Raw genomic sequence first — 27,410 nt, forward strand, 5'->3', positions numbered from 1 at the left:
CCCATTGATCACAATAAAGGCTGTCCTGCTGCTGTAAGAACAATGCTATGGTTCTACAGGACCACACCCCACTCAACCACGGGTGTCTCACCTTTTGAACTTCTCAAAGGCAGGAAACCTAGCACGAACTTTAGACCAGCATGGATGTCTAAGTGTTTCAAACGCAGTACATCTGCAGCAGAGCTTGATGTTATGGTTAGAACCAAAGTTGATGACGTCCAAAGCAAACAAAAGACATACTTTGATACTAGGAAACATGTCTCAAAAAGGGAATTTGTTGTAGGTGACTTAGTCAATATTAAGAGACAGGGTTTTGTAAAAAAAGGTGAATCTAATTTCAGAGAACCTGTCTCCATTGATAAGATATGTGGTAGTGCAGTATGTGTCAACAATTGTAATTGGTGGAATATGAACAAAATTGTAAAAGTCTGTGATAAAGCTAATGAGCGGTCAAGAGTAAGTTCTGATGTGGACCATTCACACTATCCTGTTTCCAGAAAATGTGATGCTGGTGTTCTCAATAAACCTCTTGTGATTCCCGGGATGAGTACCAGAGTTGTCAGATTACCCTCGAGGTACAGGTGATGTTTCTTCTGTGCTTTTCTCTCTCTCGTTCACATTCGTTCTTCCTTTCTTCTTTCCTTCTTTCTTTCTTTCTTTCTTTCTTTCTTTCTTTCTTTCTTTCTTTCTTTCTTTCTTTCTTTCTTTCTTTCTTTCTTTCTTTCTCCTATTTTCTTTCTCGCTCTCTCTTCCTCTCGCTTGCTATCTCTCCCCTTCACCTTTGTTTCTTCCCTTAAGAAAAGGAGATGGATGTAGTGTTCATCCTCACGTGCCAACCGCTCGAGGTCAGTGTGCGTCAGCTGTCTCGCGCTGTCCGTTGGCACGCAAGCCCGTTTATGATGACAGTTGGTTATTGTCAATTGCAGTGTGCTGTTACTAGACTGCGTCCATAGTGCTTGCACGCACTTCTGTGCCCATCTGTGGGAACTTTAAGTTTATGTTAATAAACTTACCTTTTTAACCAATCTTCGACTCGACAATTACTACAGTATGGTATTGCTTGCAAACTGGAAACTGCCCATAAGAGTACCACGCGAGACCCAATGTACTTTGCTTCATTCATTTTGCGATTTTGAATGGAGGGATGAAGATCTGCTGTCCCTCACTGAACTCATTCTCTGCATTTCCATCTCTGTAGAATTCACCAATCTTGTCTCTTTAACTATAATGAGGCAGGATTCCATGAATCCTGAAGAAATCCCATTTTCGGTGGCGATGGACAATTATTAATAATGGGGCAGAATCCTGAATAAAGTTAGTTTTGCACTGAGATGCACCAATAAGAATATATTTAATTACTTCTGTTGTAATTCCAATGTAATTCACGTTATTGCATTGCACATTTTTGTATTGTATTGTATTATATTATATTTCCTAAATACCAATAAACAATAAAAAAAAAAAGAAGAATAATGGGCAGAATTCTATAAGTCCTACAGAAAGCTCATTTTGGGCTGAGATTGATCAGTGCATCCATTATAGCTCAAATATACGTTCTGGAAAAAAATCAAAGACGCTTTTGTGATCGGAGCCCTTAGAAATGTTTTATTCAAATGAATGGCCCATAAATGTAGCCAATAAGTCTAGCATAAATCTAGCAGCATGGAATATATTTAAGTGATGTGCTGCTATTTGAAGATGCTCAGTAAGAAAGATAACCACTGATGAGTATTAACAGGCGCTCAATGGGCAACAACTAACAAGCCTAGTTTCAAGATGGCTCTGAGAATGTCTGATTCTGAACCTCCAAGATGGCGGAAAGCCTTATTCACATTCTCACTTGACATCACAGCTCTTTCCTCAGTCTCACTGTCGAAGAGTCACATCTGTTTATATTGAGGATGACCTCAATAAACACTTTCCTAAAGGCCTGGGGGCTATCTCATTCCATTGACAATTAGAACTGTAATGAAAGGGAGAGAGCTGAACCCGCATTGTGGGAACCTTGCAACATGTTAATTGGGTTTGTTTTTCATATTGCTGCTTCTGATTTGATATAGATCTATATGTCACTCAGGCTAAGCTGGTTTCAAAATTGGTCAACATTCCAGACCTGCCTTTTAAGGAGTTTAGGTAAACTGGCGCAAAACTTAATTTCCTCTCTTAGAGGAGACTAATGTTCAACCCCCACCACCACCAATTTATGATTTTGGTCCCTATTTTTGAATTAATACTCAGGAGGCTCATTTATATTAGAGTCACGTGATTTTACATTTGTAATTAAAAAGCAGCTTTTTATTATTTTAGAAAAAGCATTCGAAGCCAGATTTGTGGCCCTTCCATGAAGATCAAAACTATCCTATGTTTTATTCCTTTATGATTAAAAATATTATAATAATGTTCCCAAAACAGAAGGTCTTCTAAGGTAAATGGGTTAAAAACAGTGCACAATACACAAGACTCAAAATTCACAAAAAACATAAATAATATTATTGTGATTTATTACATACAAAAACGTTTAAATGAATTATTAGAACACTACAAAAAATGTTGCAAATTTGTCCCTCTTATGATTCAATTGTCATGAATCATATTAAACTTATTAGTCAATCAATCAATCAAGGAATTTGTAGAGCGCACTACTCACCCGTGAGGGTCTCAAGACACTGGGGGATGCTGCTATTGCTTGAACAGCCAGGTCTTGAGTAGCCTCCTGAAGGTTAGTAGGTCTTGGGTCTGCCGTAGGAGGATGGGGAGTGTGTTCCAGGTCTTGGTGGCGAGGTAGGAGAATGATCTGCCGCCGGAGGTTGCTCTTCGGATGCGGGGGACAGTGGCGAGTGCGCGGTCGGCAGAGCGGAGCTGGCGGTTCAGGGTGTAGAAGGTGAGTCGTCTGTTGAGGTATGTTGGTCCGGTGTCGTGGAGCGCCTTGTGTGCGTGGGTGAGGAGCTTGAAGGTGATCCTCTTGTTGACAGGCAGACAGTGCAGGTCTCTCAGGTGGGGTGTGATGTGTCTGTGTCGCGGGTTGTCGAGGATCAGGCGGGCTGAGGAGTTCTGTATGCGTTGCAGTCATTTCAGTAGTTTGACCGGGGCTCCCACTTAGAGGGAGTTTCCGTAGTCCAGCCTGCTGCTGACGAGGGCCTGGGTAACCGTTTTTCTTGTGGGGATCCATCTGTAGATCTTGTGGAGCATGCGGAGGGTGTTGAAGCAGGAGGATGAGATGGCATTGACTTGCTTGGTCATGGAGAGTGTTGAGTCGAGGACGAACCCCATGTTGCATGCGTGGTCGTTGGGCATTGGTGCTGTTCCCAGGGCGGGCAGCCACCAGGAGTCATCCCAGGCTGAGGGGGTGGAGCCGAGGATGAGGACCTCCATATTTTCCGAGTTCAGCTTCAGACGGCTATTCTTCATCCATTCGATGATGGCTTTCATTCCTTCGTGGAGGTTGGTCTTGGCGGTGAGGGGGTCCTTGGTGAGGGAGAGGATCAGCTGTGTGTCGTAGGCATAGGAGATGATGTTGAGGTTGTGCAGTCTGGCGACGTGGGCGAGTGGGGCCATGTAGATGTTGAACAATGTCGGGCTGAGAGATGATCCTTGGGGTATGCCGCAGATTATCTTGGAGGCTTTGGAAAAGAAAGGGGGGAGGCAGACGCTCTGGGTTCTGCCGGCGAGGAAGGAGGTGGTCCTTTCCAGGTCCTTGTCTCGGATTCCTGCGTTGTGGAGGCATGTGCGTAGGGTGCGTTGGCAGACCGTGTCGAAGGCGGCTGAAAGGTCCAGGTGGATGAGGGCCACGGTTTTGCCGTTGTCTAGCAGGGCCCTGATGTCATCGGTGGTGGCGATGAGGGCAGTTTCGGTGCTGTGGTTGCTGAGGAACCCGGACTGGGATGGGTCCAGGATGTTGTTCTCCTTGAGGTAGCGGGTCAGCTGTTTGTTGACGGTTTTCTCGATGACCTTTGCCGGGAACGGGAGCAGGGAGATGGGCCGGAAGTTCTTGACGTCCCTCGGATCTGCCTTGGGTTTCTTGAGCAGAGCATTGATCTTGGCGTGCTTCCAGCTTTCTGGGAAGGTCGTGGTCTCGAAGGAGATGTTGATGGCCTTGCGGAGACGGGGTGCGATGGTGGCGCTGGCTTTGTTGAAGATGTGGTGTGGGCACGGGTCTGACGGGGAGCCGGGGTGGATGGTGTTCATGATTTTGATAGTGTCGTCGATGTTGATGTTAGTCCAGGTGAGCAGGTGGTTGTTGTAGGTGGTGGTTGTGGGATCTGAGGTGTCGTTGGCTGTCGTGGTGGTCTGGTCATTGAAGCTGTCGTGGATGTCTGTGATCTTGCGATGGAAGAAGGTGGCCAGGGAGTTCCACAGTTCTTGCGATGGTGGGATGTCGTTGGTGTTGGAGCTGGGGTTCGAGAGTTCCTTCATGATGTTGAAGAGCTCTTTGCTGTTGTGTGCATTGTTGTCAAGGCGGTCAATGAAGGAGGTCCTTTTGGCAGATCTCTTGAGGTGGTGGTGCTGGCGCATGGCATTCTTGTGAGCTGCGTGGTTCTCCAGTGTCTGTTCGCAGTGCCATTTCTTCTCTAGTCTTCGGCAGGTCTGGAGGTCCGCGGAGGATCAGCTGGTGTTCTTGTTGGTGTGTCTGTTGGAGGGCTTCCTGATTGGGGCGAGGGTGATGGCGCAGTCGTTGATCCAGCGCTTGAGTTGCTGGTGTCGGTGTCTGGGTCGGTGGGGTCGGCGGGTGGGCTTCGGGCGAGGGCGGTGTTTAGCTGAACTTCGGTGACTTTGCTCCAGCAGCGGCAGGGGATCTGTTGGGTGCGGTGGTGTGCGGAGGGTTTCTGGAAGGTGAAATGGATACAGTGATGGTCGGTCCAGTGGAGTTTGGTGGTGTGGCTGAAGGAGACGTGGGAGCTTGCGGAGAAGATGGGGTCAAGTGTGTGACCGGCAGAGTGGGTGGGCGTTGAGACGAGCTGTCGTAGTCCGAGGTTGGTGAGGTTGTCGATCAGGGTTGTGGAGTTGGTGTCGGTTTTGTTCTCGAGGTGGAAGTGTAATGTTCTGTTGCATATTCATCAAAGGAGAACAGCGAACATGACATTCATCGAAACACACTTTTCTTTGTGTCAACAGTAATCCTTAGAAATCTGTTAACACAGCATTTCAATGGTTTTGTTTTAAATTCTCCACCTTGCTCAGACAGATGCTTTAATGAATATATGAGGCTAAAGCTCCAAAGATCTTTGTTAGAATAGTATGAAAAAGTTAATTTGAGTCAGGCTTTATATCCCACAATCAATAAAAGATACTCAAATACTTGGGTAAAGCTGCAGAATCACTAAAATCCCACTTTCATTCTCATGATTGGAGCAATTTAGAGCCAAATTCCATACAGTGCCACACTGATTCACATCAGGTTACCACCCCTCCTCACATACAGGTCAAAATCAGTGCGTAATATCATTCATTCCTCATAAATCTCATATGCCATCTTTTGGTCTCAACAAATGTTCATTTATTAGTGTCTTTTAAATGACAACGTATAGCACCCATCCCCTACCCCAGTCTCCTTTAGGAGAATATATTGCATTGAATATCAAGGACATTGAAATGGATGAGACTGAGAAATTTAGAATGATTTTTCTTGAAGGACTCTGTAAATGGCAGGAAAGAATTAGAGGGAGGACAACACATGTGGGTAGCAACTTTTCTGACCTGACAGCAGTATGTCTCCCAGTTGTGCTTGGCCATGTAAATCCCGCAAGAAATGGAGGACGTACAAACTTATCGGTGTCTGCGGTAGACCATGAACGCTCTCTGCTTTTCAGCATTGCCGCCATTTTTCAGAACCTTCTTGAATCCTCACAATTTACTTGATGAACTCCTTTTTATTGAATCACTCATCCACGGCGGAAAATACATCTGACTCCTCTTTACCTGAATGTGTACATCCCAGCTGGGTTGTTTGTGGATGGAAAATGGAAGAGGATGATTTTTGGATGGAAAAGGGAAGAGGCTATTTTGTGGATGGAAAATGGAAGAGGATGATTTGTTGTACCAAAACATTGAGGTTTTTCCTTCCTGGAAGCAAAGCTGTTCATTGATAGGACTCATCCTCTGATGCCTGCTCCACACTCTTCATCACAACCACCAAGCATCTGAATAATGCACTGAATTCCCCTCCCCAGTGACCCTAACGCTGCTCCTTTGTAGCTGAATATACTCTCAAGTCTCAAAAGAAAGATTGATAGGATATGTTCATGACTGATTGATGTTAGGATGGGAGAGTGAGGCTGGTAATCTGTTGCTAGAGGAAGAAGGGACAAAATGATGATGATGATGAAAGTCAAGCTCTCTATCATGTTCTGTATCTATGACTTGGGACGGGGAAAGCTTGTTTCTGCTCTGTAGACATGCAGGTCAAGAAGACATTCTGTTCACCTCACGCATCGCCTTTACTTCAGCTGCAACAATACGCTGCTGCACGCATATTGTCTTTAGCAAGTCCTATTGTTTCAATGTTTGGCCAATGAAATTGGTCGAAATGATCCATGCTTTCCGCAAAACATGGGGTACTGGCTCTGTAAAAGGCACACGCTTAAACTCTGCACACATCTCCAGGCCATCCTGGGCTGCAATAAGATCAGCGCATTAGAGTTGTGAGCACCGCTTTCCCATGCTTGCTTGAATACGAGCAGTAAGCCCGCTTCCTTAGCTGCTTCCTGACATACGTTAAGGGGATATTATCTACACACCATAGGTGAACCAAATGCCGGCCTCTCAATGTTTTTTGTGTTATCTAACATATTTCCAATGAGGCTAGATTCCTTTGTGGCTGACTAGCCCAACGAGCCACTCATGAGAATCTTGGCATTTTAGAGTCTAAGGGCCTGATTTAGTGTTTGTGTGATGGGTACTCTTCCACAATTATGACGGATATCCTGTTCTCCTTATCTCAAGTGCATTTGGATAGAATGCTCTTATAATACGGCAGAGGGCAGATATCGGTCACATTTGTGATGGAGCACCCATCCACCAGTCTCCTCTCACCCTGGTTATGAAAAGCTTCCAAACATCGCCTTATACTGTAATTAGAAATCCCATTCTTCTCCAACCCCTTTAGGGCTGAAGATCCTTCCTCCGTCCCCACATCCCTCCCAAGTGCTGAGCGTTTCTGTTCTTTATTTGAGGCAGTTTGCGGGTAAGCCTTGTCAGAAATTGGGTTACTAATATGGAGGTACTCATATCAACATAACAAACCCAATTTGGCTAGACTAAAACACTGTAATTAGAGAAGCTCAGCTCAACCCCTGATAGCTATGATATGTGGAATCAGAGGGTGTTTTCAAGATACATTTTATGTGCACTCTAACTTACAATTTGAAGTCATAATTGTAGAGAAATTCAGTAGTTAAGAACAAATGTTCTGCAATTCTGCATTTCCACATTTCTATTAATAAGAAGAATAAAAAAGTTTATATGAGTACCTCCATATTAGTATCCACATTTCTGACAAGGCTTCCCCGCAAACTGCCCCACCTGTGTTCCTGTTATGACTAAGTATACAGTGTTTGTTGTCATCTGTGTACAGCTGACCCCAAACCAGCAAGTAGAAGAAATGCCCTTATACTGCATTATAGAGAGGACATGTACTTCCTGTTTGTCACTGAATTTCATACCTAGTTGTTTGTTTTAACAAAAATCACTGCACACACCTTTTTGGACATTTTTACGAAGAAACTCCTGAGGCAAACCTTTGTGGTTGCTTAAAATTTTCCCACATGCCAAAGTTTCAACTTTGTACATGTCCCTGTGCAGCCTATTCCTGTATAGAAATTGCCTGCATAAAGGCTATAATCTCTTTGAAGAGAGAGTCAACAAATCCCACACAATTTTCTCACTAATCCTTAACAAGAGAGGTCAACCAATGGGTTTTATGGTGTGTTCCTTTCCAGTATGCACTCTTGTGCTCCTTGTTTTACTGCACCTGTTGGGTGTTGGGACAAAATATTGTAGAAAAAATATAAAGTGGACAAAATATTGTGTTAAGAATATTGATAACAAAAATATCATGAAGGTAAGTTTCTACAGAAAAACAAAGTTTTAATGTACTTAAGTCCACATCTATGTTTCTTGATGATATATATATATATATATATTGTGAAGGCACATAGATGTGGAGTTAAGAATAGTAAACCTATCTGCACCGCATTTGAACTTACCTTCTCGATATTTGGTTCTCAATGTTTTTGACATGACATTCTGTCCATATGATATTTGTTTCCTCAATATTCTGTCAGACAACCCACCTGTTGGCATCTGGTTCCTTCCAAAGAACATGGGCCAGAGTTTCCGGGGCGTTAAAAAGTACACTATAAGAGTTCCTGTCCAAAGTTCTGGCTGCATTCCTAATCGTGAAAGCCCAGCACCTTAGGTTTCTAAACCAAGAACCAATTAGAAAGATGTAAATGCAGACTTATATACAGTGGCCAACTTCCCCACATGTGCTGGATTCCCTTCCCAACATGCACGTCAAATTTGTTCCACCTGCTGATTAGTTCTGGGACAAATTTTAATTATGGTGGCAAGAGTAAGATGAAAGCAGTTTTTCAAAAGTTTTAATTATGCAATTTATGATATGGTGATACATTTGGGAGCTTCAGTTATGTCGCTGAGAGACATTTCTTGGCTTGAACGCGTGTCCACCATTATCCCGCGAGAGCTTTTTACTTGAAGTGTGCACTCACCTGAAAAAGAGAATCACCAGAGACACCCGCAAACCACATTCTTTAAAAGCATAATTTAGTGAAGTTTATATGGAACTAAAAAAAATATATATATATATATATGTGATGTAGCACAACCATAAGGCTGGCGTGGGGCAGCTTCACTCGAATCGCAAAGAAAACACTGAGTAAATATAAAGGCACTATGTGATGCCAAGCAATACTTGCCAGTGACCTTGATAAGAACCACAAAGTGCACATGACTCATATATAATGATGGACTGTACTATCAGAGAACACCTTGAAAGTGTTCTAAAAGGATTAGGACTACAAGTAGGTATGTATGTCTCACGTGGCCATCAAAATGTGTGAATAGATAACAAGTCAAAGACGATGTCTGTAATCTGTTCTTATCCTGGTGCCATATATGATCAAGGTTATGCCCTAATACTATGTCTATCGGTGCCCTTTGGAAAACCCAAGACCCCTGCTGAGGAAGCCTAGAACACAACACATAATATGACCTGTTAGGACATCATTGACATTCAGTTTCATATGCCTGGACTTGGAGTAAAATCCTATACTGACCCTAGAATATCTGTCACATATAAGTGTGTGCAAAATGCATAATGTTTTTTTCTTCAAAATTTCATGAACTTTCATATTACATTTATGAAATTATGTAAAATTACTCTTTTAGCGTGAAATATGAATTACTCAGTGGGCGGCTCCTCCGCTATGGCGGAGGAGCGTCGCCCCACTGCTTTCAAGCAGTTCGAGAAGCCAACACATAAAATGATCATAACTGAAAGTTATTATCATTTTATGTTTGTGCTGCTCTGTTTGTGCGTAATGACTGGTCTGCCCTCTGGGGCCGCCCAAACCAGTCATGCGCACTTTCCCGTTCTCCATGCAGGCTACATTACAGTCTGCGTGGAGAACATGTCCAGGCCCCCATTCCTTGTTTGAGCGTCAAACCAGGACGCTCAAAACCAATCACAATGCTGCACTGCAGCATTGTGACTGGTCAGGGGAACCTGAGTGCCTACCAATCACAACGTTGCATTGCAGTGTTGTGATTGGTTAATGGGGCCTGGCTGGGCTTTCTGATTCTTGAGGAGAGCATGGGGCAGAGATGTGGGACCCGGCGGAAAGGTAAGTTCACTTATTTATTTTTGTTTTTGTTTTGCACATCTTTGCGCGACCCCTACCTGCGAGCCCCCGCCCCAGAGCCCACCCCCCAGCCATCCGTGAGCCATGGCTGTTGCCACTGGAATTACTGATAACTTGCATTAGATTGTTGCGCACACTGTGTGTAAAAAAGTGATACAAGACAATGGCAAGAGACTGGTTAGAGCAGAAAATGTGTCACGGTTTCCATGTAAATCAGCATTCAGTGGGTGAAAATTATACAAAACGACATAATGCAAAATTTGTGAGTGAAATTCTGGAATTTTGCAATTTTGGCAACATAATTTGAATTTCGCTCAGGCTTTATTGTAATGTGCTGCACATTATACAACTCATATGTGAGAGCTGGTAAGTAAAGCCACTCACGAACGATCCTGACAGCAATGTGAAGTCTCACGAGGCCACCACCAATACTGCACAGTCTGTTTCTTCAGTGCTTCCATCTAATTGCATTTAACTCAGTTCCTTGTCGCCCCCTTGTGCCACCTGTATTTGCCCATTGCCCTGAAGAGCACTTTCTTTCTGCCTTCATTCACCACAAAGTGTAAATTGTACTTATTTACTTCAGACTCTCTATTTCTTTGAGTTCAGTATTTATGTTGTTCACTGATTGCAGTGCTGTAATGCCCTTAGGTCATGTTTGGGCTCTGCATAAATAAATTGTGAAACTGGTTGCCTTTTGACAGTCATTCCACGCAGCAGTCAATTGATTTTGATCAGTTGAGGTTTAGACCAGTGGTGACTACAGAATCTTCCTTGTTCTCTGTTCTTTTCTACACTGCAGTTTGCCACTGCTTGAATGACACCACTTCATCATGCCCAGATGGGGTAATTGACATGACATGTAATGACAAAGTTACTTTTGTTTTGAGAGAGGGCTCTTCATGCCCTGACACATTCTGAACTCGTGGCTTCTTGCACAGAAAGCTGTGTTGACCCGACCTATGCCTTATACTGACATGGACATGAATTAGGCTTCTGTGAAACCTAAATGTCACTGCATGTCACAATTTAAAGGCCTATGGGAACTATGTACATGGTGTGTGGTCTCTCCTCTAACCCCTCTACTCACTGTAATTGGATGCTGTGGGCTCAGGGGCTTATTTATGAGCCCTAGCAACACTTTTTTCGCCAACAGTGCATCACCTTTTGTGACGCACCAGCGGCGTAAAATATGAGTCCCGTTGCACCCTATTTACAAAGTGACGCATCTAGGCAGATGCATCACTTTGTTAACCTCTGTGCTACCTGCGTCAGGTATAATGTATGCTGGGTGGGCATTTCCTCTCATAAAAGCTTTGTAGAAGTGGCTCATTGAAATCTATAAGATTTCAGTGCACCACTTCTAGGATGCCATTGCGTCAATATATTACGCTTGGCTCACAGCAGGCGTAAGACTGATGCAGGCCGTTTCACATGGGGCTTGTCCCATGTGAAAAGACACATTGCTGGAGTTGCATCTGTTTTCAGACGCACCTCAGCAATACGGCACTTTTGCACCTACAGATACCTCCGAAATACTGACGTATCTGTAACTTCTTGTGACAAGGAGCGCATTCATTACATGTGGTGCATCCATCATGTCACAAGGAGGGCGCAGTGAAAAGTGTCGCATCGCTGTTTTCACGCAAGCATGCAACAGTTTTTATAAATAAGGCCCGGCCCTCAATGTTTCATGTGTATGACAAGTTCCCTGCATGCATGAGTATATTTAATTGAACTTGGACAGGAATTCACCTGCACGCATGTTTTTGGAAGACAGTTAACCCAAAGAAAGCAATGCAACACCCCACAAAATGTGGTGTAGTGCATTGCTTACTTCACTGTCAGTGGTGTCCACAGATCAACCCACGTGCAGTCCCCGCAGCCACGTGCCCTCGCTGCAGTGAGCTGTTCCTGGCCCTCTGGCCCATCAATTGGCTCTTTGGCTATCTTGTGGTTTTGTGTTCATTTATCCTTGGTGTTCCATTATGAGAATTTCAACCTTCTCCACTGAGAATTTGAATTTTTGCCAGGGGCCCACTATTCTTAGGTTGAGTCCGCCAATCTTTTTTATTTTATTTTTTAAATAAATGAATGTACAGATTGAGGTGTCTACTATATGTAAATGGCTTTCTTTTCTTCAACTGTACAATTAATGTTGATATATAGTGGATATTATGCATTTTTAAGTTATAGCATTTGTTTGTATTTTAAAATCCTCTATGCTTTCTTTGGGTATAAATTACACACAAAAACCTAACTGGCCTGTTTCTCTGATTTCGACTGCTCTGATTTGCTTTGATGCACTCTTTTTAGGTCTCGGCTAGCGAAGGCTGTGCTTGCGCAGTCTCGCTCACGAGATTTAACGTTTTAGGAGTGGGGCTTTAACCCGTCCCTTTTTTTCCCTCTTCTCCATTGGCTGGCCTCTTAAATGCTGGTCAGCCATTGGAGAAGAGCTTTGTCTCTCCAAACAAGCCCCGTCTTTTTCGGAATCGTGGGCGTGTTTTTTCAATTCTTTCGCTTTTTTGAAGCCCTGCCCCTTTCAGCCCCTTTACACGTGGTGGGCGTGTTTGTTTTTGTTTTTAGCGTCGGAAGATTCGTCCAATTTATCGGAGCGGGGTGTGGGGTCGCCTCTTCCTTGCTGCTCGGCGTTTCAAGGCCCCTTTCAGGTAAAAGCACTCACTCACCAGTGGGTTATTTAATATTTGTCTGACCATGGTGTATATACTGTGGGGTTTGTGGCTTATTTGTTTTACGCATAAATGTCGAAACAGGCTTTCCGTACCCCGCCGTCATTCAGTCCGTGCATTGCAGCACCGTGGACTTGCCAGTACTCGTTATTATCTTTATATGTTGTTTCCCAGAAGTGGCTGGTTTAAGTTTGCCAGCAGGTGCAGGGCCAAGGGTTGCACAAGCATTGTGCAGTATGGTTTTATAATTCACAATGTATCCCACATATTCCTTTGGGCTGTGAATGGTATTATTTACATGATACACGTTCATAGGACCTGCGATCAAATGTGTCTCTAAAGCTGCAACATGACTAAAGTGGGTAACAAGACACCTGTTGCCGTGTATGCTGACAGCCTAGCAGCCTCGCGCTGTGTATTGAAGTTTGCGTGCCAGCATGGTTCCGTCTTCAGGGATGCGTTTCAACTTTACTGATTAACCCTAAAACCATTAACAGACCAAAGATGAAAGCATTGTGTATTTCCGTGCAAAGTAGCTGGAACTAAACACCCACGTGGTGGTTTCTAAATAGTATGCAATGCCGATGTTCAGCACAAGTTTAAAAGTCCCAGTTTTTATAAAATAACCCGGGGAGAGATCAAATGAGTAATGTGCCCAGGATCACACATTTTTTGGTCCAAGTGCGAAATAATGAATGAGAATTCAGGTCTCCCTGTACCTTGGTCAGCTGTTTCTCCCAGCTCCATGCTATGTTCCTATAGCACGGCATGAGATAGGCATCTTCGTTATTATGTATAATACTGACTATACCATGTTTCTCACACTGTCCCGTGCACTCCAAGAATCACCTCTACTGCTCTGCCTGAAGTTTGCGCTGGAAGTAGAACCAGCAGTGGCAAAGCTAAAAGGCTTGAGTTGTGTATAAGCATAGAGGCACAAAGACATGCACACATTGACATAGATCACACATGGCAACACCTGCAGACAGACATATGTGCACAAACGGGTCAGCACACTTACAGAAAACAATAAACCGACTACTATTCATAAGAGTACTCCTGTACATAGACCATACATATCAGCACTTAGGCTTGAAGGCTGTCATTGTTTGTTTTTTTAAGTCGGGGGGTAAAAGTAATTTGGTGGGGCCTCTGCATCCCATTTTGTGAAGGATATAGGGTGACTGTCTTAAGTGTTTAAAATTATAATTTTATCCTCCACGTTGTTTGTTCCCAAACCAAGTAGCTGTCTGTTTTGTTCTCTATTTCGCCCGTCAGTAATTATTAATTTATTTTGCCTGCCCTCTTCTTTGAGTCACGGTGTAATGTGAGTTCAACCCTAATTTGCAAATCCATTGGTGTCACACGGACTGCTCTGTAGCTAGGCCTAATGAAACGAACGCTGAGTCATCGCTTAATCACAGCTTTACTATAATAGATAACCCATAGAACCAAAGCCTGAAAGAAGTCTGGGGGAAGAACATTTGGCCCCTATTTAACAAAGTTAGCGCCTCGGCTAATTTAAAAAAACAGACAAATGTGTCCTCCCTTTGTATTACACTAAGATTTTCTATGATGTGATGTTGGCAATTCTTAGACATAAACACGCCACTTCTGATGAACCCACTGCTGCCACTGTTTTGTCCTGTCTGGCGATGTCCTGCAGAAGCCATTAGCTTGGTTCCATATCACCTCGAGCTTCTGCCTCAGTTGCCGGCTACGGGATAAGTTGTGGCTTGGGCATCCTTAGCAATTCTTTATCCTTTAAAAAAGAAACATCTCATGTCAGTCTCCACATTGGCTGGGTCTGGTTCAATGCCTGCTCCTGGAGTCTACTCTGCAGCTGACTCATGTGGTAGATACTGTTTTACTCAAAAGCGAGAAAAAGAGATGTAGGTTGCTTACCTGAGGATGTTTTAAGACGGCATATTTATATGTAATTCTCGGTTCATCATGTCCCATGGCATAGCGATATTATGTGTTATTGTGGAGTGTCTCTTCCCCCTATCAAATTCATCATTGCCAGCCCTCATCTCCTTTTTAGGTCTCGGCTAGCGAATGTGTACGTGTCTAGATCTATGTGTGTGTGTGTGGTTCTGTATGTGTGTGTGTGTGTGGCTGTGTGTGTATGTGGCTCTGTGTATGTATGTGTGGCTTTGTGTGTGTGGATCTGTGTAAGTGTGGGTGGCTCTGTGTTTGTGTGGGAGGCTCTGTGTGTGTGTGTATGTGTGTGCTTCTATGTGTGTGGCTCTGTGTGGGTGGCTTTTTTTGTAGGTGGCTCTATGCGTGGGTGGCTCTGTCTGTGTGTGGGTAACTGTGTGTGTGTGTAGGTGGCTCTATGTGGGTGGCTCTATTTTTGTGTGGGTTGCTCTATGTGAATAGCTCTGTGTAGGTGGCTATTTGTGGGTGGCTCTGTGTGTGTGGGTGGCTTTGTGTGTGTGGCTCTGTGTGTGGGTGCAAATGCAATAGGTCTCGCATTTGAGAGAGATTTAGCTATTGACATTGTAAATAACAATGCTGTTTCTTTAAATGTTTTAAAAACAAAAACATAAACAAAAATAATGTCATGAGCAATGCCAATAGCTCTAACTTTAAGAATGCCAAGACCATTGCATTGTAAATGCTTGTTTAAGGTTGTCTTGATCTAATCTGCATTTGGGAGCAGTGGCCACGGGTGATAATGCTAGCAGTTTTCCACAATATGAAGAGACAACTGATCCAGAGAGAAAACAAAGCAAGCTGCTGGAGATTATCCTCTGGTAGGTTGTCATTTCCTCTGCTGCAGTAAGTGTATCACTATTACAGGGTGAACTGTGGTAATATCCTAATTTCGTCTACTTGAAGAAGCTCGAGAAAAAAAAACTGTGACATTTTTGTCTGATTGCTAATTAGCAAACGTTTCTTGGATGAAAAATATGTTTCACAGATGAAGTTCTCTGACTGATTCTGGAAGTGTGAATGTGCCCTGCTTGGTGCGAGGCTGAGTGGGCATGTGATGGCAGACAGATCACGGCGGGTTCGCTTATTTCTAAAAAAGCAGCGATGAGCTGTGGGCGTATAGAATACGTTGTGTTCGTTGGTTTCCTATGTGTCTGAAGACGCAAGCCCTGAGTATCAGTGAGTCCACGTTTTCTGACCACTGAACAAACTCCTGCTAGCGCAGAGGTCGGAATTACAACCAAAATATAAATCCCATTATATCCTATGGGATTTAAATTTCCGTGGGTGGGATATCCGTCACCGTTGCGACACAATAACTCGTCAGCCAAGATCTAAATCAGGTTCAAAGTTCATTAAATATCTCATCCTTCGTTAAATTTCAGCAGGATTGATATACAGTATTTATCATACCATGCAGATTTTGAAGCAGTGAGAACCAAAATCTTCAAATTATTACACAAAAACTCCTGATATGTGTCATTTATTGCATCCGACAAACAACAAAGCCTGAGAAATCATTATTTATGAGGTTCAATAAATAGCACCTTGATTCCAACTAACCCGGAGCCAGGGCCACTATCTAATTTTGATGCAGTTCTTTTTAGCTATTTTTATATTATAAACATAGCTCACTGCCACCAGAGTGCGTTATAAGAGAACCAGCTTACGTTACACATTTGGTTATTCTTTTTGGGTGCAAGGAGCTTAAGTTATTTGCCCAGAATTATAGGATGAGGAGCCAAAACCAAGATTGAAGCCTGGTCTGTGTGTTCCATAGTCAGCAGCTCCAGCTGCTGGGCCAAATCTCCTCCCCAACTTCCCCAAGCTTGAGTTCCATGGCTCCCATGGTCCCACGGGCCGAAGCAGTTGTGACAGTGGTGGAGTGTTACGTTTAACGTTCATATTTTACAGAGGCTCATGGAAAGCACTTATAGAGAAATCCCTGTTGGTGTTGCCACAACCTCACATTGCAGAGAGCCTGGCTCTTTTCCCCTGGAAGAGAGTTATTCACTGGACTTTCTGCCAAGTCTATAGTTCCCACTTGAGATGTATACATTTCCACTGTCACTAAGTGCCCAACACAATACGAGGCATTATTTTAATATACTAAAAGGCATCCAGACAGCCAACAGGGAAGGCAGTGAATATTTAGGATGAGATGGACTTTGTCGACTCTGTATTACTGTAAAAGAGTGGAGTTAGTGTCACTTCCAAGGATCTGTCTTGTCCTAATTCAGGCCTTCTGATGAACCCGTTCTTTACTTACAAGATAAATGTAAAGCATTAGACCAAGCTGTTATGTTCCAAGTAGCCAAGAGTCAATGTGCACTAATGGTCTGTGTGAAGTCATGTCTTGTCATCTTATTGGAGGAGAGGGGTGGCGCAGCGGCCAGAGCTGCTGACTCCTTAGTACAGGGATCACGGTTCGATCCCTGGCGCCAGGAGCAGATCAGCTTAGCATCATATGACTCTGGGCAATAGCTCACTTAATCTCACCGACGGCCCCCAGTGCTTTACAAATATGAATGATTATTGGGCCTCCAGATATTGAATTCAGCTACATGTGGTTCACCCACCTGTTTATGGGGTGTAACACAGGCCCCCGCAGACCCCGCAGTGTGGGGGGCCCCCAAACTCCAGGGGGCCCCCTCAGCACAGTGCTCCAGTCTGGGAGCTCCTGACTGAGCCCGAAGGGGGCACCTCCATGTAGCTTGCAAGGGGGCCCCTCAAGTTTCGTTACGCCACTGCGTACAGGACACCGCGCTTTGCCATGGCGGAAGGATTTTTACAGATTATGGAGTGCTGTTTGTTTATCTGTAATAAATTACGAACTGTGTAACTTATTCCACGTGGCATACATTTGGTCATTATGTGGATCTGTCCATAGTGACAGGGACACTATCTTTCCAAACTTTGGGGTTCCTTTACCAAGCTGTGCATTCCTGGGAGCTTAAGTCGTGGCTCTGTTCAATTGAACCAATTGAGCTATAGGTACGAGAATGCGACTATATGTATAAGGGTGCCCAAAACATGATAGCTGGTCTTCCATTAATTACAATGGAGACATAATAACAACGAAGAACAGAAATGTGAAAATCAGTGCAATAAATGAACGGCCCTCTGAATAATATACGCCCCAGTACAAGTCAAAGAACAGCAAGCCAAAGCCATTCATTTGAGTGAAGGCTTACGCTTCATAAGAAAATCAAACGCACTTCAGGGCATATTTACTAGAAAATGGAGGAGGGCAAAGCTGCACCAAATTTGGCAGTGCTGCACTCCAACATTTTCCAAATGCAGGGATGCACCATCTTTACTACAATACGCACGCCCCTGTGTTTTCCCTTGTGCTGGCATTGAAATTAGCTGCCTAGCGCCAACACAGGCACTCTAGCACCATAGTGCAAGGGTGCCTTCATTACAGGCAATGGCTCTTTGGTAAGAATGCAGCACACATAGAAAAGCAAATCGTCATTGTTTAATGATAGTTTATGTGCAGGAAGAGACACCGTCCTGATAATAAACAATCATTAATGGTGTTTTGCTCCTTCTATGTGTGAAGCATTCTGCAGCACACATAAAAAAGTAAGAACGAGTGGAAATCAAAGCATTTCTCCTTGCCCACCATTCTAACACCTGCCACAGACTTACACCTCCTTGTAAATCGCGGGCAGCGTCAAAGAGCAATGGGTGTTGTGGTGGAACACCCACAGGAACACCCTTTGCATGCCCCTTTGTGGCAGAGGACTGCAGTGGACAGGGGCATATTTACAAGGTGACATTAAGCCAGGCTAAGTGGCTTAGCCCCACCTTGTAAATATTGAAAATGGCGCTACACCGCCGCAGCTTTAAAAAAGTGCCATTCCGGTGGCGATAGGGGCTTGTAAATATGCCCCTAAAAGTCTAATGCATTGATGTACTAATCCCATTGTAGATGCTACTTTTGTACATGATCTGCAATGCAGCCTGGGATTGTTTTTTGTACTTGGATGTAGTAATCCATCCCAGAACACAGGATTCGCAGAAACCTTGCATCATTAATATTAATGTTACAAGGATTCAATTTGCGAATACCTCTGAAAGCCTGTGAATGGAAGGACGGTGGCCTGCAAGGAATGATTGGAAAATAGCATTCAAACACTGTAATGACTTCATGGATATCTGGGAATGCCCTTTGTGCTTCGTAGTGTCCCTACCACGTTTCAACCTTTTGCGACTTGTACCTTATGTGTGATGTTGGATTTCTGGACATTTTGATATCATCCAATAATCTCCAATTTCATCAAGAGAAATACTAAAACGCCTCAGACAGCATTCATTATCCGATAAAAGCCAAAAAGTCTGTTCAGAGTGGCTCTAACCCAATGTTTAGCATTCAGGTTTCAGGCAGCTGCATTGACATTGATAAGTAGTAAGCGATTCTTGATTAGCCCTGTCTTTATCAGGTCAAAGAAATCTGGAAATTTTTCAGGTTTCATTTCACCAATTATTCTGCTCACTAAGAAGGGATAGATATTTAATTGGAGAAAGGCGCAAGATGTTGCTCTCAGATCCTAGAAGGATGCCTTTTCCTCTTCACCCATCCCGAGACTCACTGATTTAAAGTTGTCATGTATTGAAGAAACCAATGTCTTGTTAAATGCAAAATGAGTATAAAAACATTAGCCATTCATCCTGTCAACCCTTTTTCCAGAACTTGGTCCAGCTCAGAACAAAACAACATCAAATACAGTGCTTAATTTGAGCAAGTGCTTTCTGGTGCTGGGCACAGGCACTTAATTGTCAACACTGCACTTATGGCAGTATGCCACATGGTGGCGCTGCTCATCTCATTTAGAGATGCGCAAAGCAGCGGTTGTTTTTTAATAAAATATACATTAACAATTACTAATACCTGCCTCCCCAGCCATACCTCTAGCTTTGGGGACCTGGAATAATCTGATCTGTCGCAGTTAGATGGTTAGTGGTTGTTTTGGTACCGTCATTGGCAGCAATGATGGGGCATTGGGTGTTGCAATCTGCAGTTGCCTCCTGATAGGGGCGCTGGCACTTATTATTTTACAAATTAAGCACTGATATATGATCTAGACCTCTTTGCAATAAAATAAACATTTAGACTTTTCTTTGAGGGGGAAATCATAAGAACACCTTTGGTATGAATCAGAAACAAATGTTATATCTAACCTCAATGAAATGCCAAATGGCTTTTGTTGTTTCCAGTTTTGATTATCAGATCTCTTTCAGGCTAACAACTGATGTGGAAGGGCCAGTGCTCTTCAATGCTCTCCCTAGACCAGTGGATGAAGATGACATGGTGCCTAATCCTCCTAGAGTTCAGTTCTTATCCACCCCTCCAAATAATCCTGTCTCCTCCTCTCTCCAAATAAGGCAGCATGGTCAACAAAACTAAACCCAGATTTGTGGATACAACAATCCCCGATCACAAAAGCCAAAAAATACAACATTATTATTTCATAAGCAAGTTTTAAATGAGCCCGACAAATACCTCCAGAGACAGGTATTACGTTGGTGTCAAAACTCTCAGTTAGAAGGACCTCTTGGATAAAGAAAGACAAAGGAGGTACTTGATGGTGGCCAAAGTGCACTCTGTCTGTTCACAACTACACTCCCCAGAGTGCCACATGAACCATAGGTAAAAGCTTGCATACTAGATGGGTGGATTTTTTTACAACCAATCCACACTCACCAACATCTGTGATTCACGATCTGCATGGATTTTGTATTGGAATTACCCTGTAATGTGAATAGATCAATTTGTTGATGGTGGCCGGCTACTTCACCTGGTGAGGACACTTTATTGCACTTAAGAAATTACCAACATTCGTAGATTTTGGCTGCGTCTTTAGAGAACGCATCTTCCATCTCCACAGTCATTCCAGATCGAAGCTCTCGCTTTGTGATTTTTGGAAAGTCTCGTTAAAAAGAATCAGTACCATTCTACCAGGCTATCGCTATCAGACAGATAGACAGACAGACAGGTTCAATAGGTCTATAAAACAATACCTTCAATGTCTCTTGATTAATTGCCCCCCTTCCTCTTGAATAGAGCAAGTGGATAACTCTGGAATGATTGGCGTATAACATACCCTACACAGTTCCTTTTGCACTTCATTCTTTTATTGTTCCTTTGGATTCCTTCCGTTTAGGTTTTCCTCTAGCATCGCCCCTTCTAAAACCCCTTTATCAAGGCCACGGCTGATTATAAGATATCACCTGACACTCATAGTAAGCTATCATCTTTGTGGTACAGTACATCTCTCCGCACTATATCTTCCCACACCAGGTTTGTATCCCATATTATCCCTTGGATTGCGGGTCCCTTTAAGATGCATGTATTCACTGAACTGCAGCAGTTTGTTTACATTTACCTGATAAGTGTTGAGTCCACTTGGTGGTGCACGTCTCTCACATGAATCACTGTAGCTTTGTTCTGTAAAGCCCTCCTCCTCACACTTTGTTCATGATTCTCCCAAATACAAGGTTGAGTCAATCCTTGACTCCAGGAATCATCGTGGGCACTGCAGCATCTAATGCATGGCGGAGTAATGATGTGCCAGACCACGCTTTGAAACCTGTCCCCTTTATTCATGATCTCAGACTGGTAAAGGCTTGTCATGATGTCCAGTAGCTCAATCTGCTATGATTTCCTACCAGCCAGTGCTTAATTTGAGCCGGTGGTTTCCCATGCTCGGCACTGCCACTTAATTGGTTTCCTGTGCTCGGCCCCTGCACTTAATTGTCAACCCTGCACTTAGACAGTCTGTCACATGGTGGCGCTGCTCTTCTAATTTAGAGATGAGCAGAACAAATGTTGTTTATGAATACAATGGATATTAGAAATAAATAATACCTGCCTCACTAGCCATCCCTTTAGCTTTGGGGACCTGGAATAATTTAAATTGTCGCACTTGCAAGCATGAGAGATGCTTAGTATTTGTTTTGGTACCGTCATTGGTAGCAATGAAAGGGCCAATGGGTGGTGCAAGCTGCAGTGGCCTCCTGGTCAGGACCCTGGCACTTATTATTTTACAAATTAAGCACTGCTACCAGCTCCTGTCAGGAGGTCTCTTCTGTGGTGGTGGTACTCTTCGGATTCAGTAACAACTATGCTCTTCAGAACAAGAAGCAGACTAGACCAAATTCTCCTTTCTGGCTTTTACTCAAAGGCAATGGAAATAAAATCTTTGGAAGACAAGGCAGGGGAGGCTAGTATGATAGATAAACCACTAACTAGCTTTATGAAAATAACTTCTGTGTTGGACATTTGCTTCTGGGTTAACAAAGGTAGTGCAATTATTTAAAACCTTTGCATTAGTGAGGAAGTTGCTTGGCAATGACCTGCTTAGCGGTAGCACTTTTCCACTATCCGATCAGTTTGTCACCTATATCCCTGTTCCTCCATTTTGTTTCTTTATCACCTCCTTGTTCCCTCATATCAATTTGGTGAAGATTAAGCAAAGTTCTCTGTCTCTGCTTATTTGTTTGTGGTCCCTGACAAAAGTTGTTTGCTGTGACTTTTACCACTCCTCGGTGTCCAGGAGTTCTCAAACTAGTTTGCGGATCGTTTGAGGTCACAACAGTGCTTCCTACACCCTGGAGAATGGTAAGCCAGGGAACTTCGTGGGCTGTTTTTCTTGAGTCCAAGAGCAGATACAGGTTACTGGACTCAGACTGTGACAATAAAAACCACTGGTTTCCGGGGGCGTATATTATTATGACTGAGCCAAAAACTGAGAACCACTTACACTCTCTAGCGCTTAAACCACCTGGTAATGAAGTTGAGTAGTCCAAGGCCTACCTAGGTGATCGGTGTGAGATTAGAGACTCAGAGTTCAATAAACTATCCAACATATATTAATGACTCATTGTCCAGTAAGGGCTTTGTCTTAAAAGACGATGTACATTACTATTTAGAAACAACACAATACTCTACATAGACGTTAGAGGGGATCTATTATTAGTCTATTCTCAAGTAATATTCTTGCAATTCCTGGTAGACAACATGGACTATTATGGTAGGGAAATTCAGAATGGCACTCATGGGCAAAGTAAAACAGCCTCTGTATCATCCTCATGGGGTTTTAGACTGGCTGGCGTTTACCCAGAGGATATACTGGTCTTTGCTTATGTTGGTGGTTCACTTTCCCAACAGAATGGGGTTCTCCCCCTTTGATATCTATTTGCTTGCACCATTCCTTTTGTTTGTTTTGTCTGAATAGCATTGGAAGAGCCTGTGATATTTATTGATTGGAGGGGGGTGGGCCACTCCAGAAGGAGGCGCACTCATTAAACCAAGGATTGCATTGTCCTCCCGTGCCCCAACCAACATAGTCACAGTCCACAACTAGTGAACCTACATGTACCAGTAGAGGGAACCAGTGGCAGCGTCAGAACTGGGTCAAAATGAGGTTATGTCTGGATTATGGTCTGATCTTCATACTTGAGTTCTTCCTCAGGCCCCACCTCCTCCCAAATAAGCTAGGTGCCCACCCTGTGTTGCACCAGTGAGTAATTCAGACTGATTGAAACCTCCTTCGTCGGAGAAGCACCTCCTCTGGCACTTTCATTCTTATCAGATTCATTCAAGATTCTCTACCTCCCTGGTGGTTGATCACTTTGGCGGGGCTGACGCAGTGACAAGCTACATGGTATTCTCTGATTCCAGGTGAATGTGCTTCAGTCCACTCTGTAGCGATGCTGCAAGACTTCCAGGTCTCTAGCTCGTAGAGGGGTGCAGCTCCTTGCCCAGATTGAAGCAGTTGGCTTCAGTGTGTCTTGCCATATCTAATGGTGGCCCCTCTTCCTCTGAGCAGTACCGTCCTCAAGCAAGGGATCTTCAAACACACTCCTGATCAATCGATCAGGTACCTCCCTTCAGTCTGGGTGGAGGCTGGCTCTAATGGGAGGCTGGTAGAGTGCCCCAGGTTTATAGTCATGAACCTGGCAAGTTGAATCAGTAGCAGATACTCAAACCCTGGATCACAACCTGTTTCTCTCTGTGAAGACCCTGGATTCTAGAAGAGAATTCTCGATCCGGTCGGGATGTTTCCATCTCATCTTTACAACCAAGTTACAGACATCATTTGTGTTTCCAACAGTCTCTTCTGGGACTGGTTTTGGGCACTCAATCCTTTCGATTACTCCACTCAAACTGATCCAGCCATAGTATTTTTCACCGGGTGTTAGAAGGTAGGTGGGGTGGATGGAGTGTCTCCTCAAGTGAGACCAAGAATAAGGGTGGAAAAGAAAGGGAGGTTCTGCTACTGAAGTACCTATTAACCCGTCACTGTTAGCCCTTCGAGTAAACAATGAGGAAGGAAAGGGAAGATAATTCTCCCTATGCTTCCGAGGGGCCCACTGACTCTTCCTGTCCACAACCTAAAGTCTGACAAACAACAAAGTTTCTCTTGATTGTACTGAAGGAGCCCCACAAGTCCCATTGCTGTGCGGGGATTTCTGCCCTCCATCTCAGATACCCAGAGGCGGCTGGCACAGGTAAGGGCAGTGGAGCGAGTCGCAGCGGGTTGGCAGGAGTCGACATACGACAGGATATGTAAAATTAAATACAAAAATTAATAAAACCACTCACCTTATGCTCGCCACATCGCTGACAAGGTAAGTGGTTTTATTGATTTTTTTTATTTAATTCTACCTATCCCATTGTATGTCGACTCCCCCCACCCTGCCCCACCCCATCCCCTCACCGCTCTTACCTGTGCCGGCCGCCGCTGCAGATACCACTGGGATGTAGAGACAAATTGATTCCTGTGTTGCGATAGCCACACATGTCACACACACTATTCACAAATCTTCTAGATGCAGAAATGATGAACACATACAAAACATAAAATCTCACACAAATTGGTGAAGGACCTATTTTCAGGAACTGGCAGACCAATTTAAAAATGCGAGACATGAACACACATGACTCTCCTCGGCAGTGCCAGATAAAAAGGCCTGGGTTACCACTACAGTTATATTGCTGCCATCGTTGTTGGTCGTCCAGAGCCTAGCAAGCTGAAGGTAGCCATGCTCAATAAGGAGGATGCACATGGTGTCCGCACCAAACCACACAGCCCTGCTCTGTGTGTAGTCTGTGTCCCAAAAAGCCCTCCAGTTCCCACACATGGGTGTCTTGTATGATGAGGTGGAGTCAAAAATCTTTAAAGCTTACTAGGATGAACTTGAGGCTAGAGTGTGCGATTCCAAAGCCATGTAAAGTACTTTTCTGAGTCCCAATAATACTGCCTCCCCTGTAATATACACATGGCTTATATTTGCCCTTTCTTACATTTGAACTACTTTTTTCTCACTTTGCTGGTGAAGGCTAAAAGGGCCTTTCATACTTATTTCCAGTGCTGAATTTGAGCCGGTGGTTTTTGGTGCTCGGCACCGGCACCTAATTGTCAACACTGGCACTTATGACAGCTGCCACAAGGTGACGCCGCTTTTGCTATGAAAATATGAGCAGAACAACACTTGTTTATTAATTCAATTTACATTACAAACAACTAATACCTGCCGCCCAAGCCATTCTTATAGCTTTGGGACCTCAAACGGTCTGAAATGCCGCACTTGCAGCAGTGTGATGGTTAGTAGTAGTGTAGTTACTGTCATTGGCAGTGGAATGGGTGGTGCAAGCAGTGGTGGCCTCCTGATGAGGGCCTTGGCACTTATTATTTAACAAACTAAGCACTACCTTTTCCCCTGCAACAAATCGGATCCTCGCACACAGTTGGCGTCCCTGTCTTTTCATTTTTCCTTTTTCCCTCAGATCTCAGCTAGGTGTTTTTCCTATAGGGAAATCTCTTTGGGGAACTGGTGGGAAGATTCCTATCCTTCTTCCCACTTTTCCACGCGGTGTAAGCACAACGTGCCAGACTCCTTCCAATATATACATGGGTAAAATTACCCTTTGGGTAGTGATATCAAATGAATAGTTTGCAACCACAATCACGATTGTGAATTAATGATTCATTGCAAAGCAATTCAGATGGATTAGGGGGAGAGCCAATTCAGGGCTACTCCTCCTTCTAAGTTGCAATAAAGTGTGAAGTGCACATTGAGAGGTGGGAAGCCATGTCCAATTTGCAATGTCCCGTTAGTACATTTAATCTTGCCTCTCTGCAGTTGCTAAGCCAGTGATTTTGAAAATAACAGGCATTGCAACTGAGAAAAGGTTTTATACGTCAGTCAAGAAGTCACACCGACAGCAACATCTTTATGAATTCAGCCCCTTGAGCCTCCAGTGGTAGCTGTGACTGGACTGACAAGGTTTGCTCAAGGAGATTGTTCACTGTTTTCTGATACAACATGAGCGTGCGTGTGTATCTGAGAGTGCATCCTTGTGTGGTAGAAATGTGACTGCAATGTAGTAGCAGGGGCGGCTCCTCCACTAAGGCGGAGGAGCGTCGCCCCACTGCCTTTCAGCACTGCAAAAAAGGAAAAATAAAATGGTAATAAGACGCTGTTATTATTTTATTTTGCAGTGCTGAGGAAGTTTTGTGGGGCGGGCTGGGCTGAACAGTGCAGGGGGGATGAGTGGTGGGCACCCTCCTAAGTGTGTATGAATGTTTGGCCGGCCGTCTCGGTTGGTCAATCAGCCATGCACACTTTGCATGTTCTCCTCCGAGGCTGCATTACAGCCTGCGTGGAGAACATGCCCAGGCTCCCATTCCCCATCTGAGCACCGAACCATGACGCTCAGACCAATCACAACGCTGCATTGCAGCATTGAGATTGACTTAGGTGAGCCTGGGTACTTTCTGCTTCCTGTTCGAACAGAAGCCAGGAAGAGGACGAAGAGGACTGAAGAGAGGCAGGTGCCCGGCCGGCAGGTAAGTGATCTTTAAAACAAAAAACAATAATTAAACCTCATCACCTTCCCCCCCTCCTCCCTCCCTGCCGCACCACTGCTCCCTGGGAGCCGCTGTCCCTGTGTATTAGAACACCGTTCAAGTCGAGCGGAAACAAAAAAGATTGACAAGGGTGTCTTTTCAATTGCCATCCTCTCAAGTTGAAATCTGTTTACATGCTTAAGAGTACAGTAGTTATTGCACCCAATGAAAGTAAATGTCCTCCAAGGGGCATTCCATTGAAGATGGAATAGGCTGGGAATATTGAATCATGAATATCAATGGGACAGAATGTTGTTACAACAATATCGAGGGACAACATTCCAAAAGGTACATGTCTATGAATTATGTATACCTAACTCCGCATATACATACCTTGGCGATGCATATCTTCTAGGTAGGCAGATGTGGAGTTAGTAGTACATTCTTCCCTCCCTGTGTGCACTTACCTTTCAATATTTCTTCCAAGTGTATTGTTGCAACAATGTTCTCTTGTATCAAAATGTGGGATTCGATATTCCCTACTACAATCATTGATAAAGAATATATTGTAAATATACCAACCAAAAAATGAGGTGCCTATTTTCTATCTTGCTGAGACCCATAAGCCTATGAAGCATGAGAACCAAGCTATCTAGTATGCCAAGGAGACTGCTTCTAGGAGCACCCGGGAAGGGCTCACATCTTCAGAATCAGTTCTTTACGCGGGTGCAGGCCACCGTCCATGGGAAATATACAGTGAAGGATATGCTAGTCCAGCCTGTCTCTGCGGCCTCTGTTCACTTGAGGTTAAAAGTAAACCCGCCGTTTTAAACCCTGCGGTCAAGCATGGCTGAAAGAACCAGGTAGTTCCTCCAATTTGCACAAGTCAACATTGTTGAGGACTAGGGCTCCTGAGACCAAATGATAGAATCCACATTCTTATAATGACTCCACCTGTCTCTTAGCCCCCTGCAGCTCTTGACAATAGATGAGGTTCACTATAGTCGCGGCTGGTGCAGGTAAGCGTGGTGGGCAGTGGAGCG

This window comes from Triturus cristatus, chromosome 3_1 (assembly GCF_964204655.1).
Source record: "Triturus cristatus chromosome 3_1, aTriCri1.1, whole genome shotgun sequence".
In the NCBI taxonomy this organism is placed as follows: domain Eukaryota; kingdom Metazoa; phylum Chordata; class Amphibia; order Caudata; family Salamandridae; genus Triturus; species Triturus cristatus.